Source organism: Chlorocebus sabaeus, chromosome 17, assembly GCF_047675955.1.
Source record: "Chlorocebus sabaeus isolate Y175 chromosome 17, mChlSab1.0.hap1, whole genome shotgun sequence".
NCBI lineage: Eukaryota > Metazoa > Chordata > Mammalia > Primates > Cercopithecidae > Chlorocebus > Chlorocebus sabaeus.
The window spans coordinates 31300140-31310190 of record NC_132920.1 but is presented as its reverse complement, the minus strand read 5'-3'; the positions used below and the strand labels follow the sequence as shown (position 1 = coordinate 31310190).

Genomic DNA, 10051 nt, shown 5'->3' with positions numbered 1-10051 from the left:
CACCCCTCTGTGATTCCAGATCCATAAATAGCCTTGAGTCCCAGCATGTCCTGAAAGGTGTGGTGGAATGTGTCAGTAAGATGATTTAGAGAAGCAATGTGACAATGTGATGAAAATAATTAAAAATGTTTAAAAGTCTGTGTCTTAATATTTATCATTTGAGTAACTTATGAATTTTCTAAAATTCTAAACATAGAAGAATCTCTCTATATAAAGATGCTTGTCAAAACATTATTTACAACAAGACAAAATGAAAGCAGATGGATCCAAAAGAAGTTGGGTTACATGTTATCTGAAGTGGGATGCGGCTTGTAAAAGTTTATAAACTTTATGCAAAGTTTATAACATGGAAAACTGCTTGTATAATAATACATTCAAAAAGCAACATCCAAGATAACCCATAACATATGAATGCAACTTTGTAAAATGACAGCATATATAAATACATATATAGAAAATAGCAAAATGAAAATGAGCACCACTGCACAAGACAGCTCCAGGGACCACCATTTGCACTTCAGTCTACAAAGGTTCAGCAATATAATAGCAGTGATTTTTTTAAAGAAGGGCCTAGGTGATGTTTCTGTCTGTGTATTTTAAAGTCTTCTGTGATCAAATAGGGTTTCACTTTTCCAATATAAAAACATATATTTTAACATTTAAAATAAAACATTTGAAGTAAAATAGCAATGAAATGAGGCCAGACATGGTGGCATGCACCTGTAGTCCCAGCTACTCAGGAGGCTGAGGCAGGAACATTAATAGAGCCCAGAAGTTCAAGAATGTAGGACACTATGATCACAGCTGTGAATAATCACTGCACTCCAGCCTGGGCAACATATAAAGACCTTATCTCTATAATAATAATAATAATAATATTCACAATCTTCTTTCTGCCTCAAGCTAAAACTACTTTCTCATTTGAACTCAAAGGGCAGAAATGCCTACTGAGTACTCTACCAGAGAAAAGAAATAAGTTCTTCCTTCACAATACGTGATCCAATTTTTGGTTATAGAGTTCAGCTGAGCCATAAAGGCAACACTAAGAACACCATCAATATATAGATTACTGATTGTCATGTATGTGTTCGTGTATAAATGTGTACCCCTGAAAGAGGGAGATGGATTCTTCCATTTCATAGATGAAAATGTGAGCCCCTGTGAACTTCGAGGCTTTTTCTGGGTTCACTGAATGTCAGCCTTGAGAATTGGGAGACACTCAGCCTCCTGTAGAGCCCACCTAGGCATAAACCAAACCAATGGAGACTCCTCAACAGCAGGAAGAGAACTAAGATCCAGGAATGTGCACACTTGTAGAGGGTCCATGTCCTGTGGAATACAACTGAAGGATGGGCAGAGGGTAGAGTCTAGCTGCTTCCTTCAGCTGGGGGTGGCAGATGTGTGGGTCAGTCAGCTACCCACGAGGCGTATCATATTCCTAGGGCTGTCTTTCATTCCTCTGCTGAGAACTCCATTCTGTACAGACAAAAACCATATATTCACTGGTAAGCAGGATCCCTTTTAGAAATGCAAATGTAACTTCCCTAACATTAAAGTCAAACATTCTTTCTCCCAGTGAATCATCTTATTTGGATAATCTCCTAACTTCCCCTGAAGTTAACCCCAGAGTTGCATCCGACAATTTGGATCCAAGACAGAAAGTCATTTTGGGGTTTGGACCTGGCTCATCTTGGACTGTGTTCTGAAAAGGAAGCTTTCTACTTTCAGAAGAGCAAGGGTGAGCTCTGAATAGGAGATGAAATCATGAGGGGAAAAGACAGATGAGCAGATTCCCAAGCAAACTTGGAATATATTTGCCAGCCTCTTTTCAGTTGTGATAAAATACACATCAACACAAAATTTGCCATTGTAACCATTTAAGTGGACAATGCAGTAACATTTAGTACATGCACAATGTTATGCAGCCATCATCACTATCAAGTTCCAAAGCATTTTCACCACCCTAGAAGGAAACTCTGTACCTGTGAAGCAGTTACCTTCCACTCTCCCCTGCCACCAGCCCCTTGGCACCATTAACCCAGTTTCTGTCTCTCTAGATTTGCTTCTTCTGAATGTTTTATTAATGGAATCATACAATATATGGCCTTTTTGATGGGCTTCTTTCATTTGACATGTTTTCAAGGTTCATCCAAGTTGTAGCATGTATCAGCACATTATTCCTTTTATGGTCAAATAATATTCCATTGCAGAATAGATTACATGTTGTTTATCCATTCATCAGTTGATGGGCATTTTCTTTTAAATTAAATAAAGAAAAACAAAAGAGAAGTTACAGATTATCACCCCCCAAAAAATCCTTGCTTTTCTATTTACCTATGAAGTTACTTTTAGCTGTGTACTTCTTTGCTTCATATGGCTTCAAGTTGCTATCTAATGTCCTTTTATTTCAGTGTGAAGCATTCCTTTTAGCATTAACTGTAGAATAGGTTTACCAGAGACAAACGCCATCTGTTTTTATTTATCTGTGCATGTCTGAATTTCTCCATTATTTCCGACAGAGAATTTTGCCAAATATGCAACTGTCAGTTGAGACACGTTGTTCAATGTCTTCTGAACTCCATGGTTTCTGAAGAAAATTTGGTGGTTAATCTCATGGATGATCCTTGTACTATATGAGTCCCTTCTCTTGTTGTTTTCAAGATGCTTTATTTGTCTTTGACTTTTGACAATTTCATTATAATGTCTCTCAGTGTGGACATCTTTGAATTACTGCTACTTTAAATGTTTCAGTGTGTTGGATACCCAGATTCATGCTTTTAATAAAATTTCAGAAGTTTGGGGTCATTATTTCTTCAAATACTCTTTCTCCCCTCTTCTTCCTTCTCCCTTTTGGGGACTCCCAAAATGCATATACTTGATGCTCTCTCTCAGATCTCTTCTGTTCATTTTTCTTCATACTTTTTCCCTTCTGCTCCTCAAATGGGCATTTTCAATTGGCCTATGTTTGAGTTTACTGATTCTACATTCTGCAAACTAAAATCTGCTCTTGAAGTCCTCCAGTGAATTTTCCATTTTGCTTTCAGCTCCAGATTTCCATTTGCTTCCTTTTCACAATTATTTATTGATTTCTGCTATTTAGTGAAACGTAGTTCTCCTGATTTTCTTTAGTTATTTGTCCATGGTTTCCTTTAGCTCTTTGACTATGTTTAAGACAGTTGATTCAAAGTCTTTGTCTAGTAAGTCAGTCCATTCTTCTTCAGGAACAATTTCTTTCCATTGCTTTTCCTGTGAATGAGTCATACTTTCATACAAGCATAACTCATGTTTTTTGAAGTTGAAAAGCAGACATTTTCAATATTATAATGTGGTAACTGTGAACATTACATTTTCTAAACTATTTATGTATAGACAGTATTCTTTATTGTATGTGGTTACTGAAGTCTCATAGTTGTAGATGTGTGGTCTTATTTCTGAGTTCTCTGTTCTATTCCATTGGTCTATGCATCTGTTTTTGTACCAGTACCATGCTGTTTTGGTTACTGTAGCCTTGTAGTATAGTTTGAAGTCAAGTAGCACGATGCCTCCAGCTTTGTTCTTTTTGCTTAAGATTGTCTTGACTATGAAGTTCTTTTTTGTTCTATATGAATTCTAAAATAATTTATCCTAATTCTGTGAAAAATGTCAATGTTAGTTTAATGAAAATAGCATTGAATCTATAAATTACTTTGAGCAGTATGACCATTTTCATGATATCGATTCTTTCTATCCATGAGCATGGAGTGTTTTTCCATTTGTTTGTGTCCTCTCTGATTTACTTGAGCAGCAGTTTGTAGTTCTCCTTGAAGAGATCCTTCAATTCCTTTGTGAGTTGTATTCCAAGGCATCTTATTCTGTTTGTAGCAATTGTGAATAGAAGTTTATTCACAATTTGACTCTCTGCTTGTCTATTGTTGCTTTATAGGAATGCTTGTGACTTCTGCACATTGATTTGGTATTCTGAGACTTTACTGAAGTTGCTTATCAGCTTAAGAAACTTTTCAGCTAAAACAATGGGGTTTTCTAGATATAGGATCATGTCATTTGCAAACAAAGACAATTTGAATTCCTCTCTTCCTATTTGAATATCCTTTCTTTCTCTTACCTGATTGCCCTGGCGAGAACTTCCAATACTTTGTTGAATAGGACTGGTAAGAGAGGGCAGCCTTGCCTTGTGCAGGTGTTAAAGGGGAATGCTTCCAACTTTTGCCCATTCAGTATGATACTGGTTGTGAGTTTGTCATACACGACTTTTATTATTTTGAGGTATGTTCCTTCAATACCTAGTTTACTGAGAGTTTAAAAATATGGAATGCTTCATGAATTTGCATGTCAACCTTGTGCAGGGGCCATGCTGATCTGCTCTGTATCTTTCCAATTTTAATATATGTGCTGCCAAAGCGAGTACTGACCACAAGTTCTTAGAAGTGGAGATAAGTGAAGAAATGTGGGTGAGATGGAGTGTTGAATTTCATCTGCAGTAATTTCTGCATCTAACAAAATGTGATTATCTCTGTCTTTTATTCTTTAATTAAGTGGTAAAATGCATTACAGATTTAAAGTTTAAATATTCTTGTATCCTGGGGATGAATAACCTGGGCAGGATATTTAATTTATTTATAGCTCATTGGTGGACACAGTCTAGTATTGTTTTTCTCAGTATTTTTACCTCTAATTGCTTCAAAGTGATTATCCTATCTTGCTTTTCTCTTATGTATTCCCTTGTTGGCTTTAGAATCAATGTTATTTATACATAAATAATAATGAGTTTACTGGCTTTCTCTATGTTTCCTCATTCTCTTGAATATTATGTATAAATTCAGTAACCTTCTTCAAAGTTTTGATAGAAATCATCTGTAAAACAGTCTGGATATGCCTGAAGGGAAATAAAGTTTTACAACTGTTTTAACTTCTCTACTTGTAATAAGTTCTCCCCATTGACATAATCTTGTTCATAGTCTTAAAATTATTTAAACCTCTACTATATCTTTAGTGGCATGTTTATCTATCATAATGCTATTTTATTATTAATTGCCATTGCCTGTTTTATTTCTCCATCCAAATAAAAACAGCTGCTTTTGGTTGGCTGGGCCCTCAGCAGTGGCAGCTGCCAGGTCAGCCCTGGTGAGTGGCAACTCAATTGCTGTGCCCATGCAGTATCCATGGCAGCCACCACAGCCACTTCGTGCAGGGACTCCATGAGCAAGCCCTGTGCGGCTGAGTGGCATCGTCCGTCAAGTCATCTCACTCACCTGATTACAGGGAGCCCCAGTACCTTAAAGACCCTCTGGTAGGCATCCACACACAACCACTATCGTCATGCACTCGGCCTATAGCAAGAGGTCTATGCGTACCTCTCTCCTCTACCTCCCAATTTTCCAACTCTATTTTCCCCAACTTCGTGACTGGCCAGCCAAGGCATGAGCCACTGCCCATGACTCATTCATTCATGCACTACTGGGCATCATTTCACACCCCCCACCTCCCATGGGCTTGTTTGGGTTTGATTCCTAGTTCCTGGCTTGTGAGTCATTTCCAAAGCTGTTCTGGTGTCAGCTCCCAAGCCTACTGCTGTTGTTGTAGATTTTCCTCTTTATATGTATTTATTTCCTGGAATTAAAAACAATTGCACTAATTTTTTCAATTCAGCATTTCCAAGGATATGCAGTAGGAGTGATTCTTCTTAGTGTACATAGAATTGCTTCAAAACACCAGCAATGTATATTTGAGGGAAGGACAGCATGCATGGAGAAAGGAGGACAACCCACAGGTGGGCAGTGTAGTTTCACAAAGTGAACACTTGGGTAAACAACACGCACATCAAAGTACACCAATCACAGCCTGCTGGAAACATCTTTGGGCCCTCCTCAGTCATAAACCACCCTCCCCACCCTAGAGTAGCCACTCTTGATTTCTAACACAGATGAGTTCTGCCAGTTCCAGTTGAATGGCATTATACAGTCACCATCATGCCCCTGGGTCTCATCATCTTGCTGTGTGTGGTCGTAGCCTATTCACTCCTGTGGCTGTCCAATGCTCCACTTTATAAATAGCTCATATTTCCTGTCCCTTCACTATTGATAGACAATTGTGTTGTATCCAGATTTTACAAGTTGTGCTGCTATGAATAATATTTTCATATATTTTGGCACACACATAACACGCATTTCTACTGGTTGATAACTAAGAGTGCTATTGCTGGGTCATAGGTGAGTAGATGCTTGGCTTAATCGCTGGTTAACAAATTTCTAGTAGTAAACAAACAGTAGAGGAGCGTGAATCTCTTACTTAGAAATTATTCGGATAATAAATGAGGAAGGAATGAGAGACCGAGACTCTAATAACTCTTTTGCAAACCATCATGAGTTAACAGATTTAACCATTGAACAGCAATGGCAATTAACAACACAATAAAACAAAAAACTAATGTCAGGTTCTTCCTCTTGATGGAAGAACACAATACAGCACCATCAAAGAAGTACAAGCAACAAAGAAACCAAACCTGAATATAAGCTAACCTCCATAGCCAATTACCAATTTAGAGGCAATACAGATAATAAAAACACATATTAAACAATGGCTTGGGGAGCAATCAGCAAAATGCACACTATGGGAAGCTCTACCACACAATATAAATTTCAAGAAAGAATCTATAGAATAAAAGAGAACAAATGCATATTTCTATAGGTAAAACTAAATTATAATTTTGGATGATAAAAATATAAAATAGAACAAAGAAGTGATGATGTGAAAGTCAGGATGTATTTTCATTTGGGGGAGGAAAGAGTTTACTGCTGAGCTGGGGCAAATGATGGGGCTTCTGGTTTGCTCCACAAACGTCTATCCCTGGTGGTTAATGGGTGTTCACTTTTCGTTCAAGGACACAAATTTTAGACTGTTTCTTTTTCCTTCTGGAGTCCTACATTTTATGACACAAAGGTTAATGAAAAACTAATTTATAGAGTATGGTTACTGTTTTGCACAAAGCCCCCTCCCCATCTTCCCTCTGAGCACCCAGAACAACCAGCAGACCCAGGACCCCCAGCAGGGGTGACCTCACTTCTAGGTGTGCGTGCAGCTCACATCAGCAGAGGCAATATGCAGGTCTACTCCTTAACTCTTGGAAAAACCTGATAGGACACAGATGAGGCGAAGCCTTCCGCGCTGTCTGCAGGCTCTTGACCATCAGTGTAGAGGGAGCGGGTCCTCACCTCTCCCACAGGCACCTTCACAGCCACAGCCTCCTCTGTGCATGGGGAGTTCATGGCCCTTCCCCCGAACACGGTGACATGGATCTCGCCAAAGGTGGAGATGACACCATTCCTCCCCCCACCATCTTTTGCTATAGAGCAACTGGAGTACGTTCCACCCACACACAGAACAGGGAGCTGACAACCAAGGAGGGGAGGAGCAATACTCCAGCTTTCTCTACTTGTAATAACTTCTCTCCATTGGCATAATCTTGTTCATAGTCTCAAAATTATTTAAACTGCTAGTATATGTTTGTGGCATATTTATCTATCATAATGTTATTTTATTCTTAATTACCATTCCCTATTTTATTTCTCCGTCCAAAATAAAACAGTTGCTTTTGGTTGGCTGGGCCCTCAGCAGTGGCAGCTGCCAGGTCAGCCTTGGTGAGTGGCGCCTCAATTGCTGTGCCCATGCAGTGTCCATCGCAGCCACCACGACCACTTTGTGCAGGGACTCCATGAGCAAGCCCTGTGCGCTTCTCTTGCTTTACAGGAAAGTTGACGCAGGCTGGTGTCCAGTGAAGAAATCCCAGGTGCATGGAAAGGTGAGGAGGGTCTCAGGGCTGTGACTGATCTGCAAAAGGAAGCGCGTGGACCACCAGGTGGCGCTGCTGCGCTGCTCCTGCTCCCAGGAGGTGAATGCTCAGGATGAGCTTTGAGGTGGAGAGATGCCATTTCTCATCCTCCAGGTTCAGAGTAAAAACCTTCCCGCCAATCTTGGCCGCGCGTTCTGGTGTAGCGAGCGGGCTCGGAGGTGCTCACCGCTGCTGTCATGGTTCCTTTGCTAAACTGCATCGTCGCTGTGTCCCAGAACATGGGCATTAGCAAGAACGGGGACCTGCCCTGGCTGCCGCTCAGGAATGAATTTAGGTATTTCCAGAGAATGACACAAACTCTTCAGGAGAAGGTAAACGGAATCTGGTGTTATGTATAGGAAGATCCGGTTCTCCATTCCTGAGAAGAATCTATCTTTAAAGGATAGAATTAATTTAGTTCTCAGCAGAGAACTCAAGGAACCTCCACAAGGAGCTCATTCTCTTGCCAGAAGTCTGGATGATATCTTAAAACTTACTGAACAACCAGAATTAGCAAATAAAGTAGAGATGATTTGGATAGTTGGTGGCAATTCTGTTTATAAGGAAGCCATGAATCACCCAGGCCATCTTCAACTATTTGTGACAAGGATCATGCAGGACTTTGAAAGTGACACGTTTTTTCCAGAAATTGATTTGGAAAAATATAAACTTCTGCCAGAATACCCAGGTGTTGTCTCTGATGTCCAGGAGGAGAAAGACATTAAGTTCAAAGTTGAAGTATATGAGAAGAATGATTAATATGAAGGTGTTTTCTGGTTTATTTTAAGTTGTTCTCCCTCCCTGTGGAAAAAAAAATTATATATTTTTACATGAGAAGAAAAAGACTTTTGTTGACTTTGGATCTATGAATAATTATTTCTAAGCAAGTGTTTTTATTCTGCACTAGTCTTGAGTATATCAGATACCATTTATGAAACATTCTTGCTATAACTAAGGGCCTCTGCAAGCCCCCAACTGAGTCCCCGCACCTGCTACAGTGAGCTGCCATTCCACACCCATCGCACATGGGACTCTGGCCAGTCCTTGACATTGTCGGACTTTTCAAACGTTGGTAATATTTATTAAAGATGAAGATGCACATACCCTGGGACTGAGCAGTTTCACTAGTGGGAAATACCAAAATCTTCCTACGTGTATATCTAGAGGTTTGTAGACAAATGTTGCAGCCCTGTTTGTAGCAGTGAAAAACTGAAAACAACCTGGAATTCCAGTGATGGGAAAATGAATATATTTCTGTCTTAGACTGGGGAAGCCAAAGCAGATTCCAAGCCTTGAATTTCGGTGAAAACAGTTTATTTGCTAAGTCTTACCAGAAAGCATCAATTGAGGTATGGAGAAATGGAACTGAGAAGGTAAGAAAAGCAGTTTAAAGTAGGTGAGCAGGTTCTCATCGGTAACAAGATCCATACTGCTGAGATATGGGAAAGAGAGGGGAGAAAGCTGAAGTATTATTGATCCTCCACTCCTTGGTTGTCAGCTCCGTGTCCTGTGTGTGGGTGGAACATACTCCAGCTGCCCTATAGCAAGTCCCAGGTGTTTGCAGTAAGAAGCTGCTGGCATGCATGTGAACCGTGAATGGCAAACACTTAAAGCAATTCCATGTTTAAGTATATAACCTCTTCATATCTTTTTTTTTTTTTTTTGACAGAGTTTTGTTCTTGTTACCCAGATGGAGTGCAATGGCGTGACCTCAGCTCACTGCAACGTCCCACTTCCCGGGTTCAAGCGATTCTCCTGCCTCAGGCTACCAAGTAGATGGGACTACAGGTGTGCACCACGACACCAGCTAATTTTGTGTTTTTGGTGCAGACGAGGTTTCACCATGTTGGTCAGGCTGGTCTCGAACTCCTGATCTCAAGTGATCCTCCTGCCTCAGCCTCCCAAAGTGCTGGGATTACAGGCGTGAGCCACCACACCTGGCAGATCTTTATTATTTTTATGTAGTAAAAAGTATAAAGCCACACATGGTTTATTTGAAATATTTTATGGTTTAAAAAAATACGGAAGCAGGAAATCCAAATCTAAGTTCAAGTGAGGGATTGTGGTAGTTTAAACCAGAAGGTTGCATGTAATAAACTGTGATTTAAGATATATTTTATTTTTTATTTATTTTTTTTTATTTTTTATTTTTTTTTTGAGACGGAGTCTGGCTCTGTCGCCCAGGCTGGAGTGCAGTGGCCGGATCTCAGCTCACTGCAAGCTCCG

The 10051-nt window shown here is 39.8% G+C and overlaps 1 non-coding gene and 1 pseudogene across 1 annotated transcript; one reads left to right on the top strand and one right to left on the bottom strand.

Annotated features, from left to right (window-relative positions):
* Positions 1-4298: 4298 nt before the first annotated feature.
* Positions 4299-4405, bottom strand: LOC119622870 (U6 spliceosomal RNA). Its single transcript, XR_012089268.1, has one exon. It is a non-coding gene; the product is annotated as a U6 spliceosomal RNA (small nuclear RNA).
* A 3617-nt stretch (positions 4406-8022) lies between these two features.
* Positions 8023-8584, top strand: LOC119622862 (dihydrofolate reductase pseudogene; annotated as a pseudogene).
* The last annotated feature ends 1467 nt before the right edge of the window (positions 8585-10051 follow it).